General features: G+C 32.7%; 1 long non-coding RNA gene across 1 annotated transcript in view; it reads right to left on the bottom strand.

Annotated features, from left to right (window-relative positions):
- Window positions 1-4,276: 4,276 nt before the first annotated feature.
- The window catches only part of LOC145253280 (uncharacterized), a 74,422-nt gene continuing 61,281 nt past the window's right edge, over window positions 4,277-17,417 (bottom strand). Inside the window, exons 2-3 of the long non-coding RNA XR_013863754.1 lie at window positions 4,676-4,807; window positions 4,277-4,538 (exon numbers count right to left, since the gene is read on the bottom strand). This is a non-coding gene — a long non-coding RNA (uncharacterized LOC145253280). The remainder of the gene's footprint in view (window positions 4,539-4,675; window positions 4,808-17,417) is intronic.

Genomic DNA, 17,417 nt, shown 5'->3' on the forward strand with positions numbered 1-17,417 from the left:
TACAAGTATTTTAATGGTGAATGCTCTGACGAACTGCAGACACTTGTGCCCCCACGCTGCATACACCATCGACAAACCCGACAGGCAGCTAAATCCCACCCCCACACAGTAGAAATCCCTAGATGTAAAATATATTTCTACTCCAGTAGTTTCTTCCCCAGAAACGCTATACTCTAGAATTCCATTCCAGTTCCCTTCTTCCCTAACTGTACTGACTTGCAGAAGTTCAAGCGTAACGTGAACCGACATCTTGCTGCCCAAATCCCAACATAGTGCCCCAGCAGTTGCTGCCCCTGTTAGTAGCCCCCTACACCAAAGTGGCAATGTGACTTGTCTGGGGTGAAAATGTAAAAAAAAGGAAAAAAACAAAAACAAAAAAAGAAACATACTTAGATACTGTTTAATTTTTAAAAATGCATATTTATTAATAATTGGATACTTTTTCCGTGTCTTATTTGTATTTTAATTTCTACCTATCTTAATAAATCTGCTAATAACTGTTTCAACAAAATGACTTAATTTACACGCGTTTTTGTTAAAATGTTGATAAGGATATGATTATCATTAGAAAACAAACAACAACCCAAGCGTATAACGAACTTATGTTGGTCTGCATCAATCTTTGAACGCGTTATTTAATGTAGAATTAATCCATTTATTATGAACCATTGTAAGTGAATGTCTTTGGAATGATTCGATTTTGTATTTATCAATGTCTCCCCATCCTGTCGTTTCTTTTTATTACACCATTTTCCTCTCTGTTACGTATTAAATGCAGTGAAAATACTGGATGGTCTACTGAACTTTCTGAACACTATATTTAACATGTTGACCTTTTACTAGGAAATCGTAAATCCGCCGGAAACAGATAGTGTGATATGAATTCTGGAGATTGACATTACTTGGAAGGTCTAAGATTTATATAGAAACCCGAAGCCAGACAAAGGAAGAGAATTTCAGGAAAGAAGAATCAACGTGTCAACGGGTGGTTTCAATGTTATGTTAGGCCCGGCCGAAAGATGAAGTCAAACATTGACATGTCACGCACGGGTCTTTTAACCAAGCACGCTAATACTGTCACCTCTTCCCGGACAGGTTTACTTTCTTCAATTTTCCCAGAACGAATAAAGTTCTGAAAGTTAGTTATATTTATATAAACATTCGCTAGAAATAAAATTACATTTATTTATGATAAAATTGTTTAAATTATAATATATAAGAGGATTATGTTGTTAGATGTTCATTTACTATGCATCTCGTTGGTTATGTATTTCCTTTCCTTTTTCATAATAATTTACATAACATTTATGTTAATTATAATTTAGAAATTTACAAAAGTATTATATATATACATATATATATATATATATATATATATATATATATATATATATATATATATATATATTACTCATGAGCAAAAAAAATATGCCAAGAGTGAAAGAAGGAAGAAATCAATTTTTTAATATTTTCCATAAATTTTTGTTAATTTTAAGAGGAAATTATGAGATTGCAAATTACTATTATATAATAACAAGTGAAAAAAAATAATCCTAAACATGGTAAGACCGCATCTTGGCTAGGATATAAAAACGCGAATTGCAGGATTAAGACAATCCAACATGACTTACAAGCAGATTCTTGATATTTAAAGGAGAGAAAATGTGAAAACATATTTTTTATGCAGTGATGATTTGAAGTCGAACGTTTGGTAAAAGAGACATCTAGATCTGGTCGCCCTAGGTCATCCACTTGGAAGGACGAACACAGGCTTAAATTAACTGTTTCGAAGGATCGAAAGGAAACTTATGTTGATCATAGCACAGAATAAAAAAACAGGGGTTGGAAATTGTCTTTCTAGATATACAATATATAGAAATATGAGAGAAATGGGATTTTCTTCTAAAAGGTGCGCAAAGAAGCCATCTTATCTAAGAACATCAATGATAGAAAATATTTTTTTCGTATTATGACAAGAAAGATAGAGGCTGGTTCAGGAATGTTTTCGGGTTAGATGAAAAAGGATTTTGATTGCTAGTGATGCTCCCGATGCCCCCGAACGGTGCAATCGAAGAACTGGAGAAATATTTTCGCCAAATTGCATAAAAATGACAGTTAAACACGGGAATTAAGGGATAATGGTATGGGGAATTTGTACTGCAGCAGGGGTTGGGGAATTATTAGATGTGAAAAATCAATCAATGCAAAGGAATACATTCAAATATTAGAAACGCAACTGTTACTAAGTATTCAGAAGCTGGGGATATCCCACAACATTATTTTTCAACATAATAATGCCCCTGCACACACTGCTAAAGTCACAGCAAAATTGTTTTCAAACAACTCAATTGATGTAGTATTTTGGCCAGGTCAAAGCCCCGATTTGAACCCAATCGAGAATATTTGGTTCATAATATCTTGCATTGACTGGAAGAACTTTTTTTATGCAATGACAAACTGTGGAAAGCTGTGCAAAGTGAATGGAATAGCATCTCCTCTTCACAGTGTTTCACTTTGGTTGAGAGCATGCCTAAAAGGATTGATCTTTTAAATAAATCAAACGGGAATGCGATTCTATCCTAAGCATTTATTAAAGTAAATTTCTTGTTCTGTGTTATTAGTCTCCTTTAAGTTTCCTTGTTCAATTGTTCTGTGTTCAATATAGATTTTAGTGCAATAAAATGTATAAAATTTGTTTGGCCCATCCCTTTTTGCTCACGAGTGTGCATATATATATATATATATATATATATATATATATATATATATATTAGGGTAGGTGGATTTTGCAATTTTCTCAGAATATTAAAAGATTGCACTTACCAAAAGTTGCGGCTGGACTTATTAAATACCCGTACAAAAATTAGATCAAATTCCTTAGCAGTTCTTTAGCGGTTTGTATCAAAGCCGTAGAGAAGAATATACTGAAAATACTTTGTTTTGCAAGGTTTGTCTTGAATATTCGTGTGAATACCAAAAAAAATTAGTATTTCAAATCAGGGAATATATTTTTATTTTATAATAATAATAATAATAATAATAATAATAATAATAATAATAATAATAATGATAATAATATAACAAATCATAAATAATCTTCAAATCGAAAATCTGCCCCCCCCTTTAATTTTATTTTTTACTTTGCGGGCCACCACTTATCAAGGCTCTGTGGCAACTCTAGGATAAGGATTTAGTATTAAGTAGATGTTATGCACTCTGTCTAGACAGGAAAGGGTAGTTTTTGGAGCTCCACCCCAGATGTGGTAGGCGTCATTCCTCTTAGAACGAAATTGTTTTGTACAGGTAGAGGATTGCGGCAGGAGTAAGATACCTTCTGGTGTAGTTAAGGATCTGGTGTAGGTATTACATTTCAGATTTAGGGTAAAAATGAGTCCCAGAAGTTTATCAAACCAATGTGTTTCATCAAGGCAAGAGATACTCATTTCAATTCGAGTAGACTGGGGATATAAGCGTTAGTGGTGTGCAGATTGCAGTTCAATTTTGGATGTAATAAAGCTAACCAGCTATTCCTTATCCCATTGCAGCACACGTTTAAGAGGAGAGAGAATAAGAAAACCTATGATTATTGTTGGCTTTTGTAGTGTTGCCATAGATGGTCGTATTGTCTGCATAGCTTCGACAAATGATCGAACAATATGGTTTGTGAGGTCCTTGATAAAGATAAGGAAGAGAGTTGAGCCCAATATGGATCCTTGGGATATGACAGCATTAATACTGTGACCTGAGTATTTTTTTTTCAATTAACGACCACTTCAATAGACGTATCAAAGCAAAAGAATATAATGTTTGAGAGGACATTTCATGCTATTCCGTAGCTAGAGATGTTATGAAGTATAGTTTTGTGTCAGATCCTATCAAATGCCTTAGATATGCCAAGAGCTCCCGCTCTAGAAATGAAACCTTCGTCAATAAATTAACTGATTATGTGTGATATCACAATCAGCTGTTGATCTCACAGAGCAGAAACCATATTGCATGTCACTGACAAGGCTATTCTTGTTGAGATGATTTCCAAGTTCTCCATTTATCATAGAGTTGCATCAGCAAACCGTATTTTAATGTTATGAATTAAGCAGTTATATTTCAATATCCTAAAATTGATTTTTTTCTGTTATAAGTGAAAACTAACAAATAAGGAAAAGACGAAACGTTACTTTGATAGAGCTTTGTATAGATTCAAATTGCTCCATATAAGAGTTATTAGACAAAAATGACGGTCTTCATTTCTGACTCAAAACTATGGCTGTGATGTGTTGATGTCTTTATTCGAAACCATATACAGTTTGTGATGCTTGTTAACTTGACTGCCAATTCCACGCCCTTGAAATGTGATGGAAATTCTGCCAGATCAAGCTTGTTCCCATAAAATAATGATTCTCGACGTTCAGAATCAGAAACCCTTTCGTCATTGGTAGTTCAAAAATACCACACAATCTCAAATCTATTGTGTCCAATGAGTCGAATTAAAATTTATATTTGGTATTCTTTTTAATCGTTTCTTGGTTGTCTCCCACCTCCTGAAAGAATATAACATTAATTGAATATTAAAAAATTCAAATGTGTACTGCCTTAATAATTATGATGCAATAAGATAAATTCTTTAAAATGTTTGCATAAATTGGAATAAATAATTGAATCATTGATGTTTACTTACCTAATGCCCACAATTTTTTTTAAAGCTTCGTCTCTTACTTCAACTTCCTCAGATTTGACGATTGAAGGCAGTAAACAAAATGCTGTTTTTTAATGCAATCTGCTGGATTTCATGAGGATGCTCCTTACTCGTCTGGAACATATTTAAAATGAGCAATTGATGATTGTGCAATGTATTTTTTTTAATTTCAAACCAACAAATGCCATACTTATGTACAATAAAACTTATTAACCTCTGGATTTTTGTTGGCTTTGTGAGTATGCACCACGAGTCCATAAACACCTGAGTCTGATGACTAAAGTTAGCCATCTTGCCTGGTTTAAAGGTCGAATTTTCCACCAAGCATATCTAGAGTCAATTATTCATCCAGAAATACCTACTGTGTATTCAAAAAGTAATCTTTGGTCACAACTGAGGTCATATATTTCATAAATATTCAAAATTGAATCAAGAGGACTTCTAATCGTGGGAAATGATATTTGGGGTAAATCACGACAATCAGTTGAGCATTATTTTCTCCGGGAGACCGCTGAATGTTGAAGGTCCTTTGTTACAACCATCTATATTTTTAAAAAGAGACCTGAAAGGTAGTTGGTTATTGTGCAAAGAGCAACCAATGGTATGAAGATTAAAAAAAAAGTTTTTTTCTAAAAGTTCAACCATTCCACCTTCACAAACTGGCATTAGTGCTGTCAACAAGGATAGCATTGCTAGTCTTTTCACTGTTGAATTCGTGCAAAACTGTTAGGAAGAACTCTGTGTGTCAGACATTTACTTTCATATAGTGTCTATATAGTAAAAGTTAAATGGTGTCCTGGTCCCTTATTTTTTTCATAGTTTTCCGTCAATCCCCCCCACAATTTCCTTATAAAACAATGTAATCTTATCCATTCTCCCAACAACCTCAATGCATATATCATTTTCCATACTTTCCTTATGTTTTTTGGCAGTTGTTTTCACTTCAGATTTGCCCTGTGCACTTTACCTTTATCAATAAGAATATATCCTATATTAATATTGATTAGAACTACAGAGCATGTCTGGGAAATTTGATAACGCTATAAGCCCCTTTTGGATAACTCTTTGGCTGCATATATTCTTCATCTGGTTCTTCACTTTGGGAAGATGATAAGCGGTGGAGGAAATATTACTCTGGAGAGGTGATGAATGTACGTATTTTATTAACCCCTCTCGTTCCTTTTTACTTTTTTATAGCACCTTTATCAACTGGACCAAGCTGAAAAGTACGTTTCGCCCATATTTTGCTCCTCTGATCCTTTAGGTATTTACGGTCCTCAACTGGAAGCTGAAAAATTAGATTTTACTTATATAAAAATACATCTAAAAGATTAATACAAAAATAGTTTGCGTAAAAATATTGAAATTGGTTCGAATATATGGTTTTCTCACAAACACATTGAAGAAATAGAAAATAACTTGCCTTTTGTTGAAGATCACAGGTGAAAATAATGTGCTCAATCTGACAATTTTCTTTATTGCATTTTACATGAGGGTCGTCACAACTTAAAACTGGCAGATTGCAAGAACAGGACAAATTATCAAATAGTGAATCCAGTTTTCCTATTCAGAATTTCTTATGGGGGGGAGAGATTTTCTCTTGATTGCTTAATCTTCTTGAGGCATACTAAAGTAAACTTTTTTAAAATAGTCATTTCACTTTAAAGAAGTAAACATGGATTAACCGCTTTCCAAATATACATGATTCCTTTGTTATTAATTTTGAAATAGTAATATTTGAAAAGTGAGGATAAGTATTTATTAAATAGTAACTATATTGAATAATATGTCGGTAAATTGGAGGTTCCGTTTTATTTAATGGTGTAGGCAGACCAGAAAATTTCATGACAATTTTACCGCGAGTGGAAATTGTAGATTTTCGGGGTATTTTCAATAACATGTATAAGAAAAAGCACTCAGATGTCAACATAATTTTTAAATAAATTTGATTTAAAAAGTTGGTGCCTATACACTTCTCTCACTGTGCTCGTTGTAAAAATCGTATTTTCAAGTTAAATTATGTGTTAAAATAGTTTTCTAAATAATAATGTTATTTCAGTACGGAAACATAAGTGTATAAATACAAAAAAAAAAATTAATTAAATTTCATAAAATCTGAAAAAAATACAATAAGATAAAGTACTGTTTACTTACCTTAAAGAGAAATCTAAATTCGGCTCGTAAAGTTTTTTTTTATGAATAAACACTAACGTATTAAATTAGAAACAAATCAGAATAATTATATGCGAAAAATTTGAGCGATATTTAAAGAGAATATCAGGTGTAGGATGAATCAAGAGATTATTAAAAACGTAAACACGAACACAAAGTTTTTTCCTAATGAATAAATCCAAATCTTTTAAAATAGAAACAAGTCAGAATAATTATATACGTTGTATTTTTTTATATTTAAGTCTATTTTGATGAAAGAATTGAGCGATATTTAATGAGATAATTAGGCGCAGAGATTATTCAAGAGTTTATTAAAAATGTAAACAGTAAACATACGATAACGCACGTGGTTGTTAATTTAACTGGTGATTCCGTATAATTGCCGGATGAATAAAACTTTATATATATATATAAGTATTTATATTTTGAATCGAATATTATAACGTTAAACACGGATGAATATACTTTAAAATTTTTATTATTATACTGCATTGTATTTTTTTTAATACTCAGATTTTATTTAAGCGATATGTACCCGGAGTGACACCGACACCGTAATAAAATCCGAATGTATTTGGTATTTAATTTGGAATGCTCAAGAAAATACAAAATATAAAAGAAACATATTTCTTCTGGTAACTTGACATTATTTTGCAATTATCTTCAAACGCCATTTTGTAAAGTTCCAATATCGACCTACACTACGAAATGAAATTGTAGATTGATTCATTGGGAGTTGTTTATTAGGTAAATATTTTATCCATTTAATCGCTATTTAGTTTTTTTCTTTGAGAAATTTCTTGTTTTTTTTCTTATAGTATACAGATAACATATTAACTATGGACATACAACTATAGCTGTCACCACATTAAGAACCATATAAATGCGCTGTTTTGTTTTAAAAATTGCCATTAGTAAGATTTACGAAGCTTCGTAATCTGGAAATATTGTAATACACACACACATCTATATATACTAGCATGGGTACCCGGATTGCCTGCGTTGACATGATGTTCCATTTGGAATACACCTGTTATACTACTCATGTACATGTGATCGCCTCCAAAAGAAGTACGTGATATCTTCTCCACCAGATATTTCGGTAGAACGAATACAAAGAGAAGACACTATTCTCCGGATATTAACACTGGAAAGAAACCCCCTCCAAATAAATAATTATAAATAAATCATTACAACTTTTGTTTCAATGAAAATAAAGGCGAATGCCCGTGCGATCACACAAAAAAAATCTAAGTAATTAATTGCAAAAAACAATTAAATGAAAGTTTTCCTCATTTTATGTTTCTAATGTAATCGTCCCCCACAAAAACAATAGAATTTGTTATATTTTTGGGTTCGTTTTGTTATGAAATTGTTAACACAGAATGGTCTCATAAAAATTAATTAAATTTATAGTTATTTTATGTTTCAAATGTAATTCTGCCCCCCCCCCAATAATATCAAATTGTATTTGTCATTTCGTCCCCCTCGTTCGTCAAACTTGAATAAAATGCAAGAGGTGGCATGTCTCGTTGAACGATTTGTGGCCAAAACGTGCGTGCTCATTTTACGTTAAATTTATATAGGACAGTGATCCACCACTCTAAAATGTTAATTTTCTTTTCTTTTCAAAAATTCTTCTCATTATTTATAAATAAAGCTGTTTAAACGTATTAAGCTAAGAAAAAAGTATATCTTCATTTTTTAGGGGGTAAACGACGCTGGGTCACGTCGTAAAAAATTTACCTTTTTTAGTTTAGAAAGTTAAGTTTGTAATCGGTAAGATAAACGTGTAACAAGAAAAAAAGTGTAAATTGCGGAATTTAGAGGGGGTAGCAGATCTTTATTTTTTAGGTGTTAAATGAAGTTGGGTCACATCGTAAAAATTTACTGATTTCTGTATAGCCGTTTAAAGAATAATAAAAACAAACTAAATCTGTTCAGTTTTATTTGTAAGTGGTTTTTGTTTGACTATTAAAAAAGCATTAAAAGCCAAACATATTTCTATCTACACAGAATTATTTATTTAACCTAGAAACTTATTGAGTTTAACAAATTATTTTATTTGGTTAAAGGTTAATATTTAATCATGGAAAAGTAAAAGGACTAGTTGTAATAACTGAAAAAACACAAGATATTCTAGTAAAAAATATAAATTTATAACTTAAAATATTGCAGTATTATTAAAGAATTGATTATATAATGTTAGATTGAATTTAAAAAAAAATCTTAATGGTGCAATATCTTAAGTCATAAATTTATTATATTTTTTATTAGAATATCTTGTTTTTCCTATTCCAGTTTTTACAACTAGTATTTTTACGTTTCCCTGTTTACATTTTAACTCTATTCCTTTTTATGCTCGCATTTTTCTATGTAATATACATATTAACTTGTTAAATACGCACTCTTAAGCAATACTTTTTAATTTATGAGCCTTAACTCATGATATTTTGTGATTCCAGAAAACAGTTTGGTCTATTAATGCCTACTTTAAGCGTAAAACTATTCATATAGTGCCGCTAGCGTACAAAGCAATGCTTTGTGTAAACTAAAAGAGCATAGACGTTCGGGCAATGTTTAAACATATTTAATAATGTAATCACAGTGACTATACTATGATAACATTAACATTGTGGTTTTCTTATTCACCTTGTAATTACTCAATTTTGCACATATTTGCAATAAAAATCTTAAACTCTATTCGATCGTATAACTAATAAGAAATATCAATAACATTAGCATATTGTGAATCTTAAAATCCATTTTCTACTTACTGACTTGGTGAAGTGTGTCTGTCAGTTATAAGCGATTTTTTTCATAAGTACATCTGGAGAGAATAACAAAAAAAGTAATAAGGTATTGCTATGTTTCAGATAAAAATTCAAGAAGTTCCCAGTTTTTAAAAGCAATAGTATTTTTCAATCATATGTAAGCAGATATTAGGAGTAAAGGACCGTATATTCGTAAGTCTCGTCTAATCAATCTGCGCGTTTAGCGATCCAAGTGCAAAACAAACGTGACAAACGAATTGAGTGGCCGACCGAGGGTGGTTGTTCGGTCGTTTTATATAGAAGCGCATATTTTTTTATACGTTAATGTACAGCCAATTGATGAAGCGGCAAGACAAGATGCCAAACACAGGGGTTTAAGCCCTGTTAAACCTCCCGTAAGTACACACTATGATACATTAGTGCCAGGTTCGATGGCCAGGCCTTATATGCCGTATGTTTGATTCAAGGTCCCCAAAACACACCCTTTACGGTGAACAGTCCAAAGGAAAAAAGACTTGTAGAAGTAGAGCAGAAAGAGTTCAAAGACAATCTGAAAGTCTTCTTCAAACAGTCAAAAGCTCAAACAGTGGAAAAACTAACTTAAGAGAGATGTTCCTATCGTGTTCCTACTCACAAACTGGCTGCAATTGCTAAATCTGCACGCAATGCTGAACACAAGAGGAAGCATGACATTTGAAAAGATAGAGCAATCACTAGCACTACTACAGAATTATTTCATTGGTATCCAACATGTGGGAAATACTTCAGAGCTGGAATCGGTCTAAGAAGCCATTAAACACCTGTTTAAAAATACAGATTGTATTTAAATGTAAATGTAGATATAAACGACGACATGAATATCTTATAGCGATGTTTAACCGAATAACAGAGGCAAAAATAGGGTCATTCTATCAGCATATTTTACGACAGATATCGTATTTAAATTTAAGTGTAAGAAGTCGATGCCAACATAAGCTTTAAAGCCCGAGATGAATGACATTTTAAACGGAAGCACGCAAAAATATGAATGAGGTAAAAAAAAAAACGCTTTCGGAATGTCGAAACAAATGTTAATGTTTAATCTTATGTCTAATTGAACGATAGCGCTCGACACGTAGAGTTTTGTACATATATTTTTGCACACAACTATGTGCGTTTCCTCATTAAATTACGCGTTTAGTGGCGACTATAACATTCATAATTAAGTGTGACAGGCCGACCAACATATTGATGGCGTAACGCAGAGGAATCAGCAAACTCATCTGCAAAAAAATTGTGTTAAGAGAGTTTATTCTTCACTTGGTGACGACGTTTATTACCAATAATTTTGTGAGTGTAAAAAGCTATTAACGACTTAAGAACAACTTTGAAATTTTCTTTGATTATTTTTATATCCATTTTTAAAATATTCACTCAAGGAAATTTTAGTTCGTGTTAAGATTGTTTAATGGAAGAACATAGAAATAAAAAATATCGGATTTCAAATTTAAATCTTATAGTGATGTATATTTCCATTAACAATTATTAACGATTCACCTCTGCCCGATATTTTTAACTCACCTTTACCCACAAAAAGACATATCGCCACTTAGACATATGGAGCTACTGATCGGGACCATGTTAAAGAAAAATTAACACGATGCTGGTCTGCGTTACGTTTCAACATCTACATATCAGTACAATCAAGAAAGCAGGTAGCAGAAAGGGAATACGAAACTTTAGCTGTTCGAAGACAGCAGCTATTAGAGTAGAACATTTTCGTGCATTAAGGGACCTCAACAGTGAATGGGTGTGATTTTGTTGTTAAGCGTTTGCCGTGAATATGTACGCGAAGGGGGAACAAGTGCAATAAGTTAATTAGAGTACATTCTATTAAAATATTTATAAAATAGGATCAGGGAGGCAATATGGTGGCGATAGGACAAAGGTTGGAGCCTAGTGTACAAATTATAGTTTATGCATCGAATTATTATTGACTGTGGATTATCCACTTATGCTCTAAGTATATTGTATACGTGAATGTCTATCCGCCAGCTACCAGTGGATGCAATTAAAAAAATCACTATGCAAGAATCTAACAAAACTGTGTTTTTGCGTAAGATTTTTACAAGGAAATAATTCACGATTACATTTTTTTACTTGGGATTCACCACTTATCAAGGCCTAAATGCCACTCGAGTTTAAGCATTAATGAATGTAAGTTGGTAGTGTAGAAATCGTTAATGTTATAAATTGGGCAGCATTTGAATATTCATGGGGGCAGCTCACAAAGAACTTGTTTACATTGGATTTGAAAACTACTATGTTGTATTCGGCCGGGAAAGGGGCCAGCGGAACAGTGTTTGAAAGGCGGTAAGTCATAGGAAAGAAGCTTTGTCCATGGAGTCTGCGTTTAAATTTGAGCATAGATAGAAAGGGGGAATCGTATATAGTGGTTGTAGTTAGTCGAGTGTTTTTGTGAAAGTCTGATAAGGGGGACCATATATATAAGATTAATTGAGCACTAGCCATGATAATAGCGATAAAGTAGAGGCAGGCTCCTGAAAACTTTCCAGATATTGAGTGTGTGCACACCTAAGAAAACAACGTATGTCGTTAACGTGCGCCGGAAGCAAAGGATCGTCATTGAATTCCTAGCAATATTTCATTGGGCATTGTGTTGATTATGTTGAAAACAAGATTTACGCGCACAGGATATCGATGGATTTGATGATACAACTCTCTACAGTGCAATTCTGTAACCTTGTGAGTTAGAACATAGAAGAATTTAATTGTGGAAAGACCTGTGTGTTTCCTAATTCATAGATATTTTTAATATTCATGTAGTCTGTTGTAAGGTTTTCCACCAGCATTATCTTACTAAATATAAGGTATGGCTAAAACAATATTGAACATGCTTTTTCGGGCGGACTTGAACCAAACAAATTATGTCCCGAAAGAAATTAAATTTATCTCGCTAAACGAGAAACAAAAGTAAGCCAAACAATCAAATATTAACTCGAAATAAAAACAAATAAAATATTTATCTAGTTGAACTTTCATATTTAAAAGAATGTAAACTGAGTAAAAAGAATTCTATAACCGATGGGTAGGTTGATTTTAAATGGTTACTAATGAGATATTCTTTTGGTCTACGAATATTGTTTTACTTTAGATAATATCTTAATTAGGCTTATTGTCTTTCGACTGATTATTGTAAGAATAAGAACGCGGTAAAAAATACTTTTGGAATGTCGAGAAGAATACTATGAGTTGAAAAACTGTTAATGTTGAATCTTATGTCTAAGTGAACGAGAGCGATCGATGGTACTTAGATATATCTTTTATATCTTTACGTAAAAAATAAAGAATAATTAATAATCAGTCAGTTATAACCATGTAGATTAGAAAAGACGTATATATAAAAGCCTAAAGTATATTTTACTGGTATTCATACCTTCACTACGATAGGTTTTATAATAATTGATATAGCCATAATATACGCTAGCGTAAAATTTAAAACCATTAAAGGTCCTGGATATGACCTTAAACTATATCCAATGGTGAGGCCTAAGCTTGCGGGCCTGGGGGCGTGTGTAGCCACCCTGTAATTACCATTGCTCCCAGGTCCACTCTGACCCGGAGTGGTAGTACCTGTAAGGGTCTCAACTATGGGTTAAATAGAAATCGACTTGAAAACAACAAATATATTCTATTAAAAAAACATTTCTTCAAAATCTATGGATTCGGCATTAAATAACCCGAAAAGGGTTGATATGCAGTAAAACAATCAACCAACCAACCAACCAAATAATTACTGATATTCTATCCCAGAATTGCTAACCTCTTGATGTAGTTAGATCAGCTATGCAAAGTAAAATTACCTAAGTTTTCTGAAACTAAAATGCAAACGGATAATACATGTCCAATATATCTACGTTTACCCTGGTGGGGAAACAATAAGTAAGAATTTCGCCAACAAAATAAGCTCAGCATTGTAAAAATCTTATTTTGTTTCAAATGAGAACTGCAGCAACTTTCATGCGATCATTTGGAAAAGATTATCTACCCTTGACTCTGAGTCGTACTCGCTCGATATTTGCCTTTAAGATCTTAGAGACGTTCATGGTCGGCTTTAAACAGAGGGAATGTCTCTTAGGTTTGAGCGTGATTACTCTCTAGAATTTTCGAGAAAAGTATAATAATGGTGCTTTATTTTAATCGCTTTTTTACACCTATTATGAAACTCAACGTAGTTTATTTTACATGTACATATTTTCGATTTTCCCGTTTTTAATTCTTCGATACAGCTTGAAAAAAACGAGGATAAAACCTGTTAACTGACTCCATCCTTGATTTTTCCCCCTTTGTCGCCCATTTTCTTTATTTGAGAACGTATTTTACATTTAATCATGAATTAAAAACGTTTTCCCCTTATGATAGCAGTATATATATATATATATATATATATATATATATATATACGAACATGGGTGTCCGGCGTTGCCCGGTTGTTTGGAGGTGTATGCTGAGCAAAAAAAAAGTGGTAGTAAGAAGACAGGCTCGAACCCGTACTGCAAACGAGGAGAAGAACTGGGGAAAACCTGATGTCTTTGCTGTTATGACCACCGCCAAACCGGAAGTGACGTAGGTTTTAATTAAGGCTAGACAGTCGAAAGGAGAGGAGGATGCCATTCCAAAATATATGGTGAAAAAAGTGACCCCTCCTGTAGAAAAGTGTCCAGTTGAAGGTGAAGATATAAATGTTTTTTAGCCAATTTTTCGATATTTGTAGTCTTAAATGGCGAACTTAGAAATGATACTAATCCTGTAAAAATTCGTCGCCTCTGTCGAAGGTTTTAGGCAGACATGCTAACATACATTCATACATTCATACATACATTCATACATACATTCATACATACATTTATATATTGGTAACTAAAAATTTTCGACCCAAACCGATTAAAGAGCTTGCCCTATCTCTGAATACCATTTTATGAAACATTTCAAATGTTTAGACCTGAAATTGTCTGAGTAATTTGGTAGAGACCGCAGAAGTCATTTTTTTTTTAATTTGACTCCTATTATGACCCCTTAACATTTATTGTTTTGGGCTCGAATCAAGTTATTAAATTAGATCCATGTCCAAGAAACCTATATCTAAAATTTCAAGTGTTAAGAACCAAAATTGGGGGAAGAGTTGTGTAGAGTTGTCAAAGGTCAAATCTTTGAACTTTGATCCTTACCAGCCAAGTTTCTGGCCGAAAACGAATAACAAAGATTCTCTTAAATTTCAATACCCTGTATATTAATTTTCGAGTCTGTAGACCAAAAATTGACATATGGATTGCGAAGGGAAATGTACACAAACACAGACACACACACAGACATACACACACACACACGCACACACACACACACAGACACAGACACTTGCACTTTTATAGATATACTAGCATTTCAGCCCGTCGTTGCCCTGGTTTTTGGATGTATATGTTGAGCAAAAAAAAAGACAAAAGTGGTACTAGGAAATCAGGCTCGAACCCGTACCGCGAAGGAGGGAAAGAACGGGGAAAACCTGACGGCTTTGCTGTTACAACTTCTGTCAAACCACATGTGATTTATGTTTAAATTAAGGCTAGAATATCGAAAGGAGAGGATGACTTTATAAAATATCGGCGAAAAAGGCGACCCGTCCTGTTGAAAAGTGCGTATTTGAAGGGGAAGATATTAATGTTTGTAGCCAATTTTTCGATATTTGTCGTCTGAAAGGTCGAACTTCAAAACTATACTGATCTTCGTAAAATCTGTCGCCTCTGCCGAAAGTTTGGAAGACGTGCAAACATACATACATATATACATACATTTATATATTGGGAACTAAAAATTTTCGACCAAGACCGATTAAAAAGTTTGCCCTATCTCTGAAAACACTTAATGTAAATTTTCAAATGTTTAGACCAGAAATTGTCTGAGTAATTTTGTGGAGACCACAGAGGTCAATTTTAGAAAAAAAAACTATACCCCCTATTATGACGCCTTAAAATTTATATTTTTGGGCTCAAATCAAGTTATTAAGTTAGACCTGTGTTCAAGGAACCTATATCTATAATTTCAAGTGTTTAGACCCAAAATTGGCGGAGGAGTTTGGTAGAGTTGTCAAAGGTCAAATCGTTGAACTTTGACGCCTTAACAGCCAAATTTCTTGCCGAAAACGGATGAGAAAGATTTTCCCAAATCTCAGTACCCTGTATATCAAATTTCGAGTCTGTAGACTTAAAATTGACACACACAGACACAAACAGACACGTTGACTTTTATATATATATATATATATATATATATATATACGTATGTGTGTCTGTGCGTGTATGTGTGTGTGTGTTTTGGAGTACGCAAATCACTGTTATTCTTAAAAGACAATGGGCTGAAAACCCTGAAGCAATAGAAAACCGATCGTTTGAAAGAAAAATAACATTAATAAAAATAATAGCATTGAGGAATTGTAAGTGTTAGAGCCAATTAAAATAAACACTTTGAATTGAATAGTCATTTAACAACGATTAAAATGAAAAAGCGTAGGAAATAAGAGTTTTAAAATTAATGTTCCTCCAAGAAATTTAACGCCATTATACATTGATTTAGTCAAACAAGGCTTTAGCGTATAGCAGTAGATACAGATTTTAAAATTTCCCGACAGCTTTGGAAACCGCTCTATTCAACATATCAAACTACATATCATAAAGAATCAATACACAAAGACGAGTGTTATTCTTCTTTTTAGCTCTTGTGATTTGACTAGGGAGAATCCTGTTTAATACTTTGTATATACCTTTTAACCTCATCTCTCATAACTTGCGTTTTTTATTTTTTTTTCCATGTTAAGTTAAAGATTAGCTGGATTTTCGAAAGAATTCATGTATTAATGCTAGATGTTAAGTCGAGAGGTCTGTGTCGACTTTGTGTGGATTTAACACCGAAATCATTCGAATAATAATTTATATACTTATAAATTGTAATAATTTCAGTGTTAAGTATACATTTGGAAATATACATTAATTATTCTCAAAGATTAATTCAATTAAACGACAACCTTAAACGACAATTACAATTATTTACGTCTGCTACAGGGTTGTTGTTATCTGGGTTGATGTTACGCCGATAGAATTCTAATGGTGCACGGACTTTTTGAAAACCACGAATGTAGTAAACTGTATAAGTCCTATTTCTTTCGCTTCCCATGATTTTCAGATATATTGTGGCAGATTTTTTTTATCACGTTACTTTATCATTGGTTGACCTACAAACCTATATTTGAAAGTAATCAGGTCATTTATAACTAGTCATTATAAAGAGACTTTAAATGGCAGAAAACTGCCCAACAGTCCTGACGATACATCACCAAGATAATAAAAGATTAATGTTAATTAATGTATATTTTTAAAGGATAAAACTTATTTCTCATAATTAGCAATATATTTTAAGAATTTACTTCAGTTACACTATTTTAATTATTACGTTTTCAGATTGGATTTGGCCAAACCTCTTCAAATGCCACATTTTCGGTGTGTTTTTCTTATAATAATCGCAAGTTTATTCTTGTTTATGTTCTATTTGCTATTATTAAAGAAACAATATGTCTCGACAGTTTTCAGGAAAGTGAGCATTGTTATACATATAACACAAATGAAAATGTTTACAAAATTATTGTGTCGCCTTTTTCCGTAACAAAATTGTGTATATTGGTAAAAGTGGTATGCCTTGAAAACCATGAGTTTAGAATCAGTTATTATATG

The sequence above is a fragment of the Euprymna scolopes genome, chromosome 3 (assembly GCF_053919585.1).
Source record: "Euprymna scolopes isolate OS-2025 chromosome 3, ASM5391958v1, whole genome shotgun sequence".
NCBI classification, from domain to species: Eukaryota; Metazoa; Mollusca; class Cephalopoda; order Sepiida; family Sepiolidae; genus Euprymna; species Euprymna scolopes.